The 16,876-nt window shown below is 38.7% G+C and overlaps 1 protein-coding gene across 8 annotated transcripts in view; it reads left to right on the top strand.

Annotated features, from left to right (window-relative positions):
- BAIAP2 (BAR/IMD domain containing adaptor protein 2) overlaps positions 1-16,876 on the top strand; it is a 166,966-nt gene that overhangs the window by 77,684 nt on the left and 72,406 nt on the right. The gene's annotated exons all lie outside the window — the stretch shown is intronic.

The following is a 16,876-nucleotide window of genomic DNA, read 5'->3' as shown; positions in this document are numbered from 1 at the left end:
ATACAGGCTTCACTGGAAGTAAAGGGGCTTTCCCCTCTGAGGTAATCTGTTCCACTTTGGGGCAGCTCTAATTTTTAGGAATTTTTTCCTTAAATTGAACCTAAATCTACCTTGATTCAATCACCACCCTCCCCTCTATGCTCCTAATTCTTATCTGAACTCCAACAGAAACATCTAAAATTTCTTTCATGTAACCTTTGAAATTCTTGAAGAAAGTCATCATATCCCCTATTAAGTCTTTCTTTTTTTCAGCCTAAAAATTCTTCAGCCCATCCACATATGACTTCACCATCTGGCTTTCCTTTTCTAGACACAGCTTGAGTTGCCTACAATTGAATACAATACTTCAGACATGTTTTGACCTGGGTATGTTGCTACAGGACTATCAGTCAGATCCTTCATTCTGGATGCTATGCTTTTCAAGACAGTCTGAGATCATATTAACTTTTTTTTTTCTTTTCCGATAGCATTTACTTGTTAGCACACCTACCTCTTTTGATGTCAAGACTTCAAAGTACCTCCTAGCCACAAAAAACACTGGACCCCTCATCTAGGCCATTATGAAGAGAAGCACATTGCTTACAGAAATGCCTTTTGATTTGTCAATAAGTACTATCAGATGTGGTAGTCACCTTGCCTCTGAAATTGCAATTTAAGTTTATTTTGCTTCTTCATCATATCTGTCAGAGAAAGTAGACCATCCTTCTTAATTGCTATCTTCTCAAAGATCCAACAAGATACCACTCTTCTTCAATCTAATATTTAACCTTTCACCAGTATCCCTACCCTTTTATTACTGCTTCAAATTTCCCTTTACACTGTTAATTTCTTCTACAAATGCCTTCAAGATGCAGATTCGAAAACTAGGCATCCTTATAGGATGATTGATGGCTGAAGGATTTCTGAATAGTCAAAGATTTAGTTTGAGGTGCCAGCTGTTAGTTGTTTGCTATGCTTTCAAAGATTTCTACTATCAACCCCTCCTGCCCTGAATTTTGCCCTTTGTAAAATTGGAGAAGGGGGTTGGATTAGATGATATTTAAGGAAACTTCCAGTTCTTATTTTTATGAGAGTTATGAGTTCAGGGTGCTGAGACTAAATTGAGGCAGGTCAATAAAAACCATGTGTTTTGGTGAAGTCTATTAATGCTTGGAAGATGAAAGAGTTAGGATGAATAGCTGATTAACTATCTGCAATGAACTTTGGAACTTTTTATTTTGAACTTAACCTTTCAATGTTTCTATAATCAAAGAAAAGAAAGGAGGATTGTATGAATTCCTGTTAATGTGAAGTTTTTTTAAGTGTATGCTAGACTTGACACAAATGTAATAGTCTGTCCTCCTTAACTGAACCCCCTTCTGAATTTCCACCTTTTCAAAACTTCCATCTTTTCTCTTTGTCTTTTTTGCATCACTGTCATTACCCATCCTATCCACATTCCCCTGTAAGCAATAAATATCATCAGATATTTATAAATATATATATATGTATATATATATAAAAGAAACAAGCATATTGACAATATCTGTTAATGCATATATGTTCCTTTGTGCACCTCTAATCCATCATCTCTCAGCTACAGGTTTATTATGTCTTTCCAGATTTCTCTGAATCTAAAATTTTTTTTCAGTGTAGTTTGTTCAGCTATTCCCGAGTTGATGGAAACTCACTTTATTTCTACTATAACAAAAAGCTTAGAACCTTTCTGTGACCTTGATGGTATAATAGAAGGCCCTTGCCCCCCCCTTTTTTTTGGTTTTGGTTTTGGTTAGGTATCAAAGTGTTGTGGTTTTCAGTTACACAAAACCCTCTGTATTTCAAAGCTCCCTGCCCCATCAACTTGTCCTACCAGTTTAGGTTTTGATCTCTTAGAGGGAATCATCAGAAGCCTTGAGGTGTGGGTGCGACTCTGCTATTCAAGAGTGGAGACATATTACAAGTAACTCTTTGAACTGGGGGTGGTGTTATGTGAAGGTGCTTAATTTCTGTGATGGAATTTTTCTTCCCTTGTTTCTGATTTACAATTTTACGGAAATAGATGATTCTCTCTTAGGGATTTAAAGTATTAACCAGATGTATATGTGGGGGAGTTGGGGGGTGCTTGTTGGGTGGTCTGCTATGTAGGTACACACCTTAGACCATTACAACAGAGAAATAAGAGTTTGTGCTTAATTATCCTCTCAGTAGCTTCTTTCTAACCCAAATTCCTCTCTGAAAGAGACTAGTAGATTCTGAAATGTTTGTTTTGACCTCTTTGGGAACCAGGCATGATCTTGAAATGTGGATAGCTTTCTTTCAAGGCATGTACTGGGGACAAGTCAGTGGGAGTTATGACCATATCGAATTGAAATAGGACCCATCTATCTAGACTTTCTCTTTAAATAGTTTAGCATATTCTTTGGAAATAACTCGTTTCTCTCATTAATAATGGTTTAAAGCATATGTTCAGGGAAAAAAACCCCACCATCTTACTTTGGGCTATTGTCATTTTCCTAGTAAACCCTAAAATAATTTATTTTCACTTATCCTTGTGACTTCCTTGGAAGGCAGGGACAATGGTTCTCTCATTTTTAAAATGGACAAAACCGAGGAACAAAGAGGTTGTCCTCTAGTGAAAGAAGAAAATCTGAATATCATGTCTTAACATTTCCAGTTTACAAATTATATTCCCTTCTTTTCTCCCTTCCTTTCTCCTTTTCCTTCCCTTCTCCCTTTTCTTCCCCCTTCCTCTCTCTTCCTTTTCTTGTTCCCCTTCTTTTTCTTTTCCCCTTCATTTTCCACTGCTTCCCTCAAGCCTCTGATTTCATTGTGTAAGAAATATCCTCTACCAATGCATATTAGCACTTGTCCTCTTCTTACCATCTTCAATAGTTGTGGAAGCCACAGAGAGGTTAAGCAACTTGCTTACAACCATGCAGCCAATTTATGTCAGCATCCTTGCCTTTGACTATTACGTTTCTCTGGGCATCGCCCCAATATCTTTGTTTGTGGCAGAAGGGCTGCCTGAAATTTGTGTGTTATGATGAAAACAAAACTATAGAGAAGAGAAATAAAGAAATAAAAGAATATATTTAGCTCACACTTTAGTTAATGGTTCCAGTTTCTTTTTTTTTTTTAAACCCTTATCAATACTGGATATTGGTTCTAAGGCAGAAGAATGGTAAGGGCTAGGCCATGGGGATTAAGTGATTTGCCCAGGGTCACATAGCTGGGAAGTGTCTGAGATCAAATTTGAACCCAGGACCTCCAGTCTCTGGACCTGGTTCTCAATCCACTGAGCCACCCAGTTGCCCCCAATGCCAGCTTCCCATCAGGTAGGAATTGGCCCAGAAGTTCTTAAACTTTCTGTGTGTGTCATGTGCCCTTTGGCAGTCTGGTGAAGCCTATAAACCCCTTCTCAGGTCAATGTTTTTAAATGCATAAGATTACAAAGGAGGCCAATTACAGTGAAATGCAATTTATTAAAATATGAAAGAAAAAAGTTATGGACATCAGATTAAGAACCTCTGGACTCAACATCCATGGTTCCTTTCCAATTTCAACAAACTACTATTTTGACCATGTTAGTTAATAATTATCTTAAGAGATATGCAGTAGATTGGACCCCTCTCTCCTTCCCCTTCCCATCCCCTCTCACTTTTCTGCCTCCTTCTAGGACAGTCTGCTAGAATAAAGTGCTGAATCACACAGACCTACTTTCGAAGCTGTACCCTGGTTTTTGGAATCAATTTCTATTAGTATCTACAACTTAATTCATTGTATGCTTGCTACTTTCCTGATGAAGTTGGCCTGGCCCAGGGCAGCAAACATAATATGAGGTTTAGGTTTCCTATTTGCTGGTGATACAAATGCTGTTAAAAATCTTTGAGTTTAACTTTCCATATTACAACTGATGATGAGATCCTCTACTGTATTTATTTGTATGTTGGTTGCCATAACTTCTTAAAATAAATTATGAGTAGACTAGACCACAGAACAGAGGTTGAGTAATATATAGTCATATCAAGACTAACAAAAAAACTTATGCTCACTTTCCTTCATCTATAAAGAGCATTAATGTTTGTTTCCCCAATGGACTATATAGATTGATCCTCTTGGTGCACACTGGTATTCATGTCAAAGTGACAAACATCTTGGATCAAATTCCTTAGCAATTGACATTCCTTTTTTTCCACCCTGATTTTGAGATTTTCTCCCGTGTTTTCCTTCCCTTCTAGTTCATGTTCTTCCACCCATCTTGTTTCTGCCCTCCCTTCTCCCCAAATTGGTGGATCCCATAGTAGTCAATCTATCCTTCTGCCTTTCTAATGCATTTGAAAAAAAAAGAGGGATTGGGAAGAAAACATACAAGTCCAGACTATGTGCAGAATAACTGCTGAGACAATCACTGAGTTCAAATCCAGTTTCAGATACTAATGGCAAGTCATTTAGCCTCAATTTCTCACCCATAAAATAGGGATAATAATATCACCTACCTACCAACATAATTATGAGGATCAAATGAGATGTTTGTTAAGTGCCTCGCATTTAATAAATGTTTGTTCCCCTACTCTCTTCTCATCTTATTATTGTCTGGCGTTGAAGAAAATGGAAGTTTTTCCCAGCCTAGAAGCTACTTAATGTATTCTGGATGTGTTATCTATCAGAGCATTGTTTCTATCATAGGAATGGGAAATGAAGAGAAAGCACAGCCTTTTGAATTTTATCTCAAATAAGGCTGGCTTTGGGTCATTTCAGTGAACATAATTCATGCTGAATTTGGTCCTTTCTTTCTTCTTTGCCCCAGTTTGTACTGGGAGGGTGCTCCCAACTGGTTTGAACTGTTTAAATATGCAATGCTAATTTCATGCCTTGACCAGACCAGAGAATCTTTAGAGTTAAGTTTTTAGAATATGGCCAAAATGAATCACTGATTAACCTTTTGGCCACCTGAATTGTCAGCATATTAAAAGGTGCTGGTAAGAAGAGGGTGTGGTGGAGCTTTCCAGGTGTCAATACATTTGACATGGTTTCACCCTAAAGGACTGGCTTATTTATTTAGAAGGTTATCTGTTCCCTTACTCCCTTACAAAAGAAAAAAAGAAAATCAAATGATTCTACCCCTTCCAGGTAAGTTTCTCATAGATGATAGAGTGGTAACCCAAAGCTCTTTGTTTCAAGAACTGGGTGAGGTTAATATTTTGTGGTTTGAAGATTTTTCTGACTGTGTTCTCTGGATGCACTCTAAAACTTGTTTGCCTTTTTTTAGGTGTGGCACACATTATATTCATAGTGTCTTGATGTCCCATTCTCCTGTTCTCCTTTCCCCTCCACTTCCTTAGAGGTGATTTGGGGAGTTGCTGTACAGGACCAAAATAACTGACCCACTCATCCCAGAACTATTTACATTCTTCAAAACCATGACAGTCTCTATCAGATGATGGATCTTTATGTTGATTTATTTTGATTTACTCTTTTAGTTTGCCATAATAGTGCCAGCTGGATACCAGAACCTATTTTAAACCCTGTTTTTCGAGTTTAGATCCTACGTATGTCCTTGGTCTGGGAGCCATGTTTACATGGATGAGTTTTTTTCTGCACTTGTTTTGGTCCATTTCTACCAAATCTGCCCTGCCTCCTTCCTTCACTAAATCAGCAGGATTGGGCAGGGAAAGATCTCAGTTCTTTTCTTCATGAAATTAGAGGCAGGGTAAAGATGGAAAGGCATAAGAGCAGGAATTAGATGGGAGAAAAAGAAACAAAATAAAATGTTCCTCAGCTACTGGAAATTCTGATCCAATGAAGCTCTTGAAGAAAATGTTTTCCAGCCCCCAAATAGCCTTTTTGGCCATCATTCTTTCCTGGAACCCAGAAAGGAAAGAGATTGAAAAACTTACAGAGGGTTTTTTTTTAATTCAAAGATATTTTATTTTTCCAATTGCATGTAATAACAATTTTTACCATAGGTTTTCCAAAATTATAAGACTCAAACTGTCTGTCTCTCTCCCTCCTTTCACTCCCCCTACTCAGAGATGGTAAGCAACTTGATCTGGGGCATACATGTATTATCATGCAGAATACACTTCCATATTGGTCATTGTTGTAAGAGCACACCCATACAAAACCAAAATCTCAAAATAAAACTGATACACTGGTGTGAAAGATAGTATGTTTTGGTCCTTTTGTTTATTTTTAAACCCATACCAATACTGTGCATTGGTTCAAGGCAGAAAAGTGGTAAAGGTTTGGCAATGGGGTTTTAATGACTTGCCCAGGGTCACATTGATAACTCTTTTTTTAAGTGACCTGGAAGAAAAATTACCTCTTCTGGATAAACGAAGCTATTTGGAACTTCTTTGGACTTATACTAGTGGATGTTTAAGGTTCTTTGAACCATTTGAACATTGGATCCTTGAGGTTACCTTTACATAATGCCTTGGTCATTTCTTGACCCTGCTTGTCTACAAGGTTAGGTCTTTCACACCCAACTGGGCCCCTTCACCTGCTTCCAGTTTGGGGAGGTATCTTATGGGCACACCAATGGTTAAACATTTGGTAACTAGCACAACATCTTATACCACTGCCTTACAGATTTTAAATTTATATGGCCTCCTGTAGATTCTCATAAAATCAGTTCAAAAAATGCTCTGTGTGGGCTTATTTTGTTCAGCAACCAGATTGAGATTTAGAACTGTGGAAATAATTTTATCCTGCATTGCTTTTTGTCTGCTCTCCCCACCTGTGTCCAAGCTGTCATTTAGTAGCCATTGATGAGTTAGTTAGGCAGTCTTGGCGTGAGGTACAGAATCATAGCTCAGAGGGACCAGGATCTCGTTTCCGATCAGAAAAAAATATCTGTCTATATATCTTGTGTTTTGGTATCACCTCAAAATTTCAGCAAACTCCATAAAGATTCAATGGGTAAAAGAAAAAGATATTCAATTTGCTGTTGGGGTCCCTAACTGTATATTATACTTGGGTGATTTCAAATAATATTTTTGGTATCAAATTCAAGAATGTCCTTTGCAGAAGAATTTTCTTCCATCTCAATCATTTCTCTTACATCTCTCTTGTAGGAACTTACTAAGAGGGGCCAGCTAGGTGGCTCAGTGAATTGAAAGCAAGACCTAATGGTAGGAGGTCCTGGGCTCATATCTGGCCTTAGACATTTCCTAGCTCTGTGACCCTGGACAAATCACTTAACCCTCATTGCCTAGCTCTTATCCCTTCTCTTCCTTGGACCCAATACACATTCTAAGATGAAAGATAAAGATTTTTTTTTAAAGAAAGAAACTTACAAAGAAATAGATCCATTTAATATCAAATCCCATTTCCTTAATCTTGACATCAACTTCTTGTGATAATTATGGTGCCAACTGTGTGTCCAGACATATGGCATATTAAGAATAGCTAGCATTTATAAAGCTTTAAAGTTCTCAATGCGCTTTACAAATTTATTTTATTTGATCCCCACAACCACCTTGGGAGGTAAATGCTATTATTGTTTTGTTGTTCAGTCGTTTTCAGTCATGTCTGACTCTGATTCCATTTGGAATTTTCTTGTCAAGAATACTGAAGTTGTTTGCCATTTCCTTCTCCAGCTCATTTTATAGATGGGAAAACTGAAGAAAACAGAGTTAAGTGACTTGCTCAGGGTCACATAGTTAGTTCTTTGACCGCAGTCTGATTGATTTCTTTTTTTAAAAGTAATTGTTTGACAAGTAGAATTGCACCAGTCGATAAAAACATTTTGCCTTCATGATTTAATCTTCATATGGCAGCTGCTTTGTCCAAACTGATTGCAATATGAAAGATTAGCAAGGCACAAGTGACATGCAGAAACTAGTTTTATCAGCTAGTTAAATAAAACTTTGATGAAAAGAGTGTTTAGTACTAATGAAGTCATTCTCATAGTCTAGAGTTTGATCTCTGCCAGTTATGATTGTTTGCCTTTGTTGGTAATTTCCTAAATATTGACCACCTAAAAGTACTGAGCAATATAATGTAGGTTATTAAGTACAAACCATCACCTCTTTTGGTAAAAAAGTACCAACATTGTTGTCTACAATACTTTTATTTTAACCTTCAGAAATGATTTTATTTCTGTTGTTTAACAGTACTTCTTGGTACCTGTGTTAAGAAATGAAATTGGCCTTCCCTCTCTTTGAAAGGTTCTGAGTTTGCTTTTCATTTGTTATACTATCTTTTAGCTCCCTCTGCCTCATTGAACCATTCCTTGAAATAAGCAAAATTTTTTTTTATTTTAATTTTTTTCTCAATCACATATAAACAAAAAAACTTAATGTTTTAAAAAATCTTTTTTAATTCCAAATTTTCTTCCTTTTCCTCCTCCCCTCCCCTTGAGAAGGCAGCCAGTTTGATATAGATTATACATGTGCAGTCATGCAAAATATTTCTCTATTAGCCATTAAATACAGACCAAAAAAGATCAAAGACAATAAAAATTTAAAAACATGTTTTAGTCTTCATTCAGTTTTTTCCTCTGGAAATAGCATTTTTTCCTTCAGAATTATCTTGGATTATTATATTGCTGAGAAAATAGCTAAGTCACTTACAATTGACCATTGTACAATATTACTGTTGCTATGTAGCGTTTTCCCGGTTCTGTTCATTTTACTTTGTATCAATTCATGCAAATCTTCTAAGTTTTTCTGAAAACATCCAAGCAAAAACCATTTAAGAAAATGATAAAAATTATATAATAGAGTAATAATTTATGTAGTGCTTTGAGGTTGTAAAGCACTTTACATAGATTATCTAATTTGTTCTTCAAACAATCCTGTGAAATAGGTGCTATAATTGGTGCCATTTTACAGATGAGGAAGCTCGAGTTGAAAGATATAGTGATTTGCCGCAGACCACATAGCTAATAAATGTCTGAGACAGAATTAGAACCCAGGTCTTTCTTATTATTCAAGTCTAGTACTTTGCCCATTGTACCAAACTCCTTGTTGGCAAAGCCAACAGAAACAACAAACGTATCTGACATTATATACCTTGCTTAGAGAAAAGTGTTTTTGTTCATCAGTTTTCTAGGACTGGATTTTTCATTGTACATCATTAGATTTCAGCTGCTTTTTTTGGTTTACTATTTATTTTTATGTATAATATATGTAACATAACAATTATATAATACATATGATTTGTTATAACTACATAATTAATATGCTTATCTAAGAGAAATAAATTCTCATGTTAGTTATGTCCAAAAACTTATTTTTAAGAAGTCAGCATGACTAGCATTGTTCAAATCAGTCAAATTGACGAGCATTTTTTCAGTGTCTGGGATGAGCAGGCCCTGAGGTAGGCAAGCTAGACAAAGCACCAGGTAGGGCACAGAAAACTTTATAAATAACATGGCAAGAGAATTATTAGCGACTTAGGATTTAGCACTAGAAGGGAACCTGGGAGTCATCAAGTTCAAGCCCCTCATTTCTACAGCTGAGACAATTGAGGCCTAGCAAGATGAAGTCTCACAGGTAGGGAGTGAGTTGTAGAGCTGGGATTCTAGTTCTAGGGCTCTTTCCACTCTTTCATATGGCTCCATATTGTTTGCCAATGGGCCAATGCTTGGGTTTATGTCAATAAAAGATACAATCTCTGCTGTATTCCTTTCTTGCAGTATTCCTTATTATTCAAAATTCATGGGGTTCTTCAAGATTGGGAAAGTCAACTTCATTAGGAGCTACCCCTGACAAGGGTGCCAGTCCTATTCATTTGATGCTTTTGGTTTCCAGCTTTGACCTGCTGCTCCTTAAACCCTTGATGTAGTCCTTAAAAAATCTGGCCATTAGGGGAAGAGAGACGTAGCTCCTCCAGGACTGGGTTCTGTTATGGCTGCGCTGAGAAACCATCTTCCGTTATTGTCCAAATAACTATTCATCTAGGACATTCTGGGGCATCTTCTACAAACTCATGATGCCCAGCAAAGGGGCTCAGGCACAGAATTGTGGGCCAAAGAACAGAATAATGAGCAAGGATGGTCTTTAATCTTTCCTCTGCCAGGTTGCCATCTTCTCCAAGGTCTGAGGCTGGTTTAGGATGTTGGGAGTTCATAAATCTGGGATTCATTTATGTCTCTATTTACCTTTAACCACTTGCAATTATGGGCTTCCTCTGGACCACATAAAACCATTTCTGCTGTGACGGCTATGGTTTTCTTCTGTTCCCTAGAGAGCAGGTAGTTTGGGGCAGCGCTTGACTTGCCAGTATCTACAAGGAGCAGTGGTTTTACTCTTCCATCTCCTTCTTCTGGCTCACAGGAGTGGCCAGCTCTTTAGCAAAGAATCGCTATGGAGAGATAGGCACAATCTTTATTACAGCAAGGAAAATGATCTTGGCTCTCTCATGAGTTGGGACATTGATCATATTTTTCTATCCACTGCAGCTTCTTCCATCAGTGGCAGGACTTGGTATTATAGTGCTACAAGGCATGTTGGGTCTTAGAGTTCATTAAAGTTAACAGTAAGAATATGTTCCTTTATTTTTTTTTCTTGTATTGAATACTCAGTATCATCATACCATTCTAGTGTCTAATACTGTACACTCGGCATCCTCCACAAATATTCATTTAATTAAATTAAATGATGTGTATACTAAAAGGATTGAGTGGTTCCATCTTGATTTTTGTTTTTGTTTCTAACCTTCCCGGTTTAGTCGATTAGTTGTGCCTGACTTCATTATTCTATTTGGACTTTTCTTGGCAAAGATAATGGAGTGGTTTGCCATTTCCTTTTCCAGCTCATTTTCCAGATTAGGAAACTGAGGCAAATAAGGTTAAATGACTTGCCCAGGGTCATACAGCTATTAAATGTCAGAGGTCAGTTTTGAACTCAGATCCTCTTGATTCCAGGCCTACCACTGTATCCACTGAGCTTTCCACTGCCTTTTTTCCTCACCTACCTCTTTTTTTTTAAAGCCTCAATCTTCTGTCTTAGAATTAATGTGTTAATTCATTATTAGAGAATAAAGGAGCAGAGTAGGGTATCATATCAGGAGATTTAATGATGATTAGAGGAGAAGAAGTTCATCTCAATTTTCTCTGAAAGATATGAGGCAACATCTTCAACCAAGAGAGTCAGAGGAAGGGGGAGACAAATGGTAGAAATAGACTAAAGTTAGAGTTTGGCAAATCCTAAGTTGTGATGGATGGGACAAAAGTGTGAAGAGTTAGATTGGAGGACAGCATAGTGTTAAACTGTTTTAACTTTAGGGTTAAAATGGGGGGTGGGATAAAGAGTTGGAGATATTCCCATTTATTAAGTACTTACTGTGATTGTGCCTTGTACTAAATACTGAAGATAGAAATAGAGTGACACTTCATTCATAAGTAGCTCTTATTCAAACTAGAGAAAATACATAAAAGAAACATATAAGGGGGTAGGTAGGTGGCTCAGTGGATTGAGAGCCAGGCCCAGGAATGGGAAATCCTTTGTTCAAATCTTGACTCAGATACTTCCAACCTATGTGACCCTGGCAAGTTATTTAACCCCCATTGCCTAGCCCTTCTGCCTTGGAACCAAATACACAGCATTGACTCTAAGCTGAAAGGTAAAGGTTAAGGGGAGAAAAAAAGATACTTATAAAGAAAATTTAGCTGTAGGACAGATAGAAAAGCCCAAAAGTCCCAAGAGTGCAAAAGTCCTCCAGTATGAGGATGAGAGCTGGGACACTAAACTTCTTGAGAAAGGAGGAGGATACCTGGAGACCATTAAACCATAGCAGTTGTGAACTGGTTTGGGTGATAAACTTATCTTTTGAGGCAATCAGGCTTCTCTCTCCCTCTCTCCCTCTCTCCCTCTCTCCCTCTCTCCCTCCCTCCCTCCCTCCCTTTTCCTCCCTCCCTCCCTCCCTCCCTCCCTCTCTGTCCCCCTCCCCTCCCCAACTCTGCCATGACTAATCTGAATCCCATTTCTTTTGCTGCCATTTTGGAAGTTGCTTACTCTCATAGAGTTGGACTGATATTATACTGAGTAAGTTCTCCTAGTCCTTTTGGAAATTCCTATCTCCTTTTCCCCAGCCTCCCTAGACAAGAATCCATATAGCATTAAGTTTTTGCCAGAGAAGTCCCTCTGTAGGTGGTCCTGCATGCTAGAGCATAAAATCCGTTTCTTAGAACATCAGTAGCTGGCCAAATTCTGCCTATTATAAGCAGCCTATTTTGAGTGTGTTCTTATATAATTAGGAGGAGAGGGGAACCTTGTTTGGCAGACACAAGGGACCAGTAATAAAATCTATTCCCAAATCTCATGGCTTGGAGGAGGGTAGTTGGGTGATTGTAACTAGTGCGAGAGATTGTATAATAAGGAAAGCAAAAGGAGCTAGGATTTAGGTAGCTTTGGAATCCAGAGTTTGAATAGCAGATGGACCTAGAGAGGCAGGGGGTTCTTAAGGCAAAGGAAAACCTTCATGGTTTGTTTGAAATGGCTTCTACCTTTGAGGGTAGGTGTATTCCCAAGAATCTAGACTATTTACTGAATGGTTCCTGAGGGTGGGACTTCCAGGGCTGAACTGGAGATCTTCCAGAAATGGTTGGCACCCAACTGTTGTGACTAAAGCTCCTCTTTCCTTGAAGAGCTTCCTTATCATCCAGATAGCATGATAGGTAAAGGGTTGGAGTCAAGAAGAACTGGGTTGAGTTATACTTCAAACATTTACTAGTGCAGGTCACACAGACCTTAGGTAAGTCATTTAACATGGATTTCCTCATCTGTAAAATGGGAATAATAATAACACCTACCTCATAGATTGTTGTAAGGATCAAATGAGATAATCTGTATAAGATACTTAGCAAAGTGCTATAGAAATGTTAACCAGTACTATTATTATTACCAACCTTGAATAAAGACCTAAATCTCTCTGGCATATATACATTAAAAAAACCAAACCCCTCACTTTCTGTCTTAGAATCAGTACCATATATTGGTTCCAAGGCAGAAGAGTGTTAAGAGCTAGGTAATGAGGATCAAGTGACTTGCTCAGAGTCTCATACCTAGGAAATGTCCAAGGTCAGATTTAGTGCATATATATATATGCATATATATATATATATATATATAATTTATGTATATATAGATTCTAGGACTGAAAAGAAGTTTAAAATCAGAGTTATTGTAGACAGTTCTCACATTACTATTCTGCAAATTTATGTAGACATAAAGTGACATAATGCGAATTTGCTGATGGATGTGGAAAGACAGAAAGGGGGCTTTGAGCTTATAGAGGGAAGAGTTTGGTACACAGTTCAAGGACACCTGTGGGCCCAGGACAGAGCAGGAGGAGGAGCATCCTGGGGCTAGGGACAGCCACATGGGTGCCAGCTGAAACTAAAAGGAAGAATACTGGGGGGAGGCAGACAAGACATGTGAGGACTGGACATGGATACATACAGGAGTGGCTAGGCTACATGGGAGGCAGGCATGGGATACCCAAGCTCACATGGACCCAAGAGACACTTGGGGGCTGGACATGTGGGCAGGTGATTGGAATGAGGCAGAGATCCCATGCCTGGGTCCTGGAGGTCTCATTCCTCAGAGCAGGAGCTCTCAAGTCAAACCCTGGATCCATTGGCCATTTTTCTGCTTTCATTGGGAGGTTTTGTTTTTGTTTTTTAATTTTGGTGGAGAAGGATAGGAGACCCTGAAGGGGTGAAAGTGGAGAGAGAAAGCACAGTACTATAAAGTTAACATAGGTGCTTTTTTTTTTCAGAATGGAGATTTCTTCAGAATTCTTTAAGTTAAATGTGTATATAATAAGAATTATCTGTATTGTAATTAGGTCTAAGAGGAAGTAGGAGGCAGCTAGATGCCTTAGTGGATAGAACTCTGGGCATGGAGTCATTAAGACCCTAGTTCATATCCTTCCTCAGATACTTACTAGCAGTTTGACTCTCTGCTTGCCTTAATCCACTAAAGAAGGAAATGGCAAACTACTTCAGTATCTTTGCCAAGAAAATCCCATGGCCAGTATTGGCTTGCTATATGGCCCATGGGGTCATAAAGAATCGAATACAACTAAACAACAGTATATATAAACATGTAATATATGTACAACTAAATATCTATTATAGGGGGTATGGCTAAATGGTACCATGTCTTTAAACATTTACTAGCTGTGTGATCCTGGGCAAGTCACTTAACCCTGTTTGCCTCAGTTTCCTCATCTGTAAAATGACTTGGAGAAGGAAATGGCAAGCTATTTCAATATCTTTGCTAAGAAAACCCCAAAATGATGTCACAAAGAGTCAGACATGAATTAAAATGACTAAATAACAACCAAAACGAAGGCTTGTTACATGAGGGATCTTCAACACTTTCTCATCTAACTCTTCATTTTTACAGATGAGGAAACCAAGCTCCAAAAAGGACAAATGACTTGGCCTCAGCTTGTAGTTATATAATGAGTTGGAGGGATCCAACCATAGCTTACAAAGTTGTTAGTAGAATTAGGGGGAAAAACCCAGAATATTTCAGAAAATTCCAGAAATTCCTCAAGGGAATTCCCTTGTTTTCTGTTATCTGGAACACATAAACAGATAGTGATTTTTGGTAGCTACTGGTACTCTGATCCCTGGTGTAACTGGTTTTACCAAGCAGTTCTGTGCTCTTAATTCTTGGGCCTTTTGTCACCTCTCCTGAGGTTTTGCTTTGAGGCTTTGTAGAAGCAGATTTCTTCATTACTGGCTTTTTCTCCAGGTCTATGCTTAAAGGCCATTAACAGAGCAGCTTTTGAAACTATTTTCTGGCCTCAGGCCCTAGTACCCCTGGGAAGCTGCTGATCAAGTTTTGGAAGAGAGTAATGGAATGGGGACACAAGAGTTTGCAAGGGAGGGAGCAGCAGACTCTGAAGGAAAAGCCCCACTTTCATCCCACCCAGGTTTCCTTGGGGGTGTACATCGGTTCTTTCTAGCCATTCTGTGTTGTAGTGGTTTTCTTCTTTGTGGAGGTGTGTGTGTGTGTGTGTGTGTGTGTGTGTGTGTGTGTGTGTGTGTGTGTGTGTGTGTGTGTGTAAAGGGAAAGGGTGGGATTTTAGAGCTGGAAGAGGCAATGAGGAACCCCAGTGAATAGAATGCTAGGCTTGGATCAGGACAACTCATCTTTTTGAGTTCAAATCTGGTCTTAGATCTTTCTAGCTGTGTGACATAGGACCAGCCATTTAACTCTGTTTGCCTCAGTTTTCTCATTTGGAAAATGACCTGGAGAATAAAATAGCATGCCATTCCAGTATCTTTGCCAAAAAAGCCCCAAATGGGGTCACAAAGAATCAGATATGAATGAAAAACAATAATGAGGGACTTTAATATCATCTAGTCCATCCTATCTCTCCCTGTTTTACAAATGAGAAAACTGAGATGAAGGGTATTCAAAGCTGTGGTTAGTAAGTAGTACGACCAGGTGTTCTGCCTCCAAGTCTAGTGCTCTTTCTACTACAAACCACATGGCCGCATTGCCTACCCCACCCATCCTACAGTGGCTGAGACCCAGATCCGCACCATCAGTCTGCTTTCCAGAACTGTCTTCCTAGGGATAAGTTAATCCAGGCAATTGCAAAGCCACTGGAAAATATAAATAGCTAAGACAAGTGTTAAATGGAATCTCCATTGTTAATATCCAGGATCGAAATAACCTGTAGCAGTGGTTAGTTTTTGCTCAGCTACAATTTAAATTTCTTAATCTGTGTTTTGCAAATGGGCCAAGGAACTGTCAGAATCTCTTAAGTGTTTCTGTGCTGGAAAAGTGCATAAAAGAGAGAGGGGAAGAAATGTTCCATTCTTCCCAAGGGGCCTTCCTGCTCTTGAATCAAGTCTTCTGGGTACTAGAAACCCTCAGAAGGGTTTTGCGACTGCCTGCCTGCCTGCTTGCCATGTACAAATTGTTGCAGAGTTCCAGCAGCATGGCAAGGTCCGGTAATTAGTCCTCAGCAGGCAAATGCCTGTGAAGACAAACCCATTCTTGTGTTTTCTAGTTGGAAACTAAAATGTCCAACTTAATGCATGGCGAAACCTTAAAACTTGAAGTTTTAATAAAAGAAATCTGAAGGGACGTCAAGAAAACAACTGGAACTAGAAATAATTGCCTACTCCCTCTACCTTCCCCTGAAATCTAGGCGCCACGATCTCCATTTCTCCTTCTGTGTTCTCTCATCCTTAAACAGCAGACTAGAATAATGAAGTGTTCTGATACCACCCCCCCCCCCCCCGTAGTCTTTGAACTGAGGAAGCTTGTTTCCCTGAGAAGACTAACTAGTCTTAGTAGATATTCTCTCTTTAGTCCAGGCAACCAAAAGTGACTATTAGCCCATCTGAGCCTAAGTTGGGGTGGAGGGGACAGTGAAGGGTTTGAGATGTCCACTTGAAGATAAAGCACATACATACTTTTTGGTGCATTTTTATATGAAATATATCCATCTCATTCATTTGTCAGATTTGTTGTTTTAAGGCATTGAATGGAATTCTTTCCCATCATTACAGAGGCATCAATAAATTTCTGTCTTTCCATTCCATCAGTTCTCTATTCTAGCAACCCAAGGGGATGCCAAGTTATCCATACTTTCCAGGGTCCCCAAGTTGTTTCTTCCTACAGTATATTTTGATTTTTGGTGATGATGTTGTTCCTTTTTATCTCTCTTCTGGCATAATTAGAAGAGGCCTTGGAAGGCATTAAAATACATCCTCCTGTCCCCAAGAAGCATGCCCAGCACATGGCTTAAACAAGAATTTCATTTGAATTATGCTGTCCTTTATGAATCCCCAAACAGCAGTGAGTCAGTTCCTGGAACCGTCAACTACAAAGCACGAACTCTGTGGTGTCAGTCCTTTTATCCCACTAGTATCAGTCGCTCAGCTGTCCCAGATGTGTGGCTGTATATGATGCATATA

Source organism: Monodelphis domestica, chromosome 2 (assembly GCF_027887165.1).
Source record: "Monodelphis domestica isolate mMonDom1 chromosome 2, mMonDom1.pri, whole genome shotgun sequence".
Taxonomy (NCBI): domain Eukaryota; kingdom Metazoa; phylum Chordata; class Mammalia; order Didelphimorphia; family Didelphidae; genus Monodelphis; species Monodelphis domestica.
This window is presented reverse-complemented; position numbering and strand designations above follow the sequence as displayed.